Genomic DNA, 1,229 nt, shown 5'->3' with positions numbered 1-1,229 from the left:
CCCACCCCGCACCCTGGACAGCCCCACCGTTCCCAGCGCACGACTGTAAAAATACGGGCATCCCTCCACGCTATGGGCCGCGGAGGCCCTTGGGCGGGTGCGGTGGCGGGTGACGCGCGCCCGCGGGGTGCGTGGCGCGGCTGCGCCCTGGGACCGCGTCGACACCCTCGGCGGCACCCTCGGCGCCACCCTCGGTGCCACCCTCAGCGGCACCCCTAGTCGCACTCTCGACGGCACGCTGCTCCACGGGACTATCTCGGTGCCCAGCCCTCGGCGATACCCTCGATGGGACCTCTCCCTAGCTTCACGTCAACGTGACCCGCGCCCTTGGCCGCGAAACTCTGGAAAAACTCTCCTACACTTTTGGACCGTTCTTCTCAACGTTTCGCAATAATTTAGGCACTGTTTCGATATTACAACAACTCAGGACCCGCGAGGGCGTTACTTATCAGCCGCCCAGGGGGAGGGACGTGACTCGCCGCGACCGCGCCGCCCGCCCGCCGTAAACAACATTCCGAACCGAACGGAACAACGGAACGACTTCCTCTCTCGCCTTTTTGACAGTGTGCTATTGGGCATCGCTATCAAACCATCAGCCCGGTCGGGCTCGTCGTGACGTCAGGGGGGCATATTGAAGTGTGGAAAACTTTCACTTGTCTATCCCAGGCCAGCCAGGGGCGGCGGCGGGCACGGCGGGGCGGGACTGTCCCGTAAACAAAAGCGCGAAGCAAAGCGATACCTGTAGGCTGTAGGCGCATCGCCACCATCCCGTTCGGTAATTACATAAGCGCCGGACGGACGCAGCAGCGCGCGCCGTGGGACCGGCGGGGACCGGCGGCGGGGACCCGACCGGAGACAAAGACAATCAAACCGACAAGATTGTGGCGCCACGATTCAAATGTGCGCGCGCGGAAACATGTTGGGGAGGCGCGTGTCGCAGTCGGGAAAAACTGTCAGACGACCGTCAAAAAACTGATGACAACTCCATGACATTTTGATGTAATTTTAAAATGATATTTTGATGTAACTTTAAAATGATCTTGATTCCTGCGTCTTGATTCAATTTTGATCTAGTTTTGAGGCAATTTTGAAAAAGCAGTTTTGATGAAATTTGGAAGAAAATTTGGAGCCATTTTGAAGCAATTTCAAACTAAGTAATTTTAATACTAATCAATTATAATTGGCAATCATTGCTGGCCTGGCCTGGCAGGTGTATAGCAACCGGGATG

The sequence above is a fragment of the Frankliniella occidentalis genome, unplaced genomic scaffold (genome assembly GCF_000697945.3).
Source record: "Frankliniella occidentalis isolate FOCC.00 unplaced genomic scaffold, Focc_3.1 Scaffold89, whole genome shotgun sequence".
Taxonomy (NCBI): Eukaryota; Metazoa; Arthropoda; class Insecta; order Thysanoptera; family Thripidae; genus Frankliniella; species Frankliniella occidentalis.
This window is presented reverse-complemented; position numbering follows the sequence as displayed.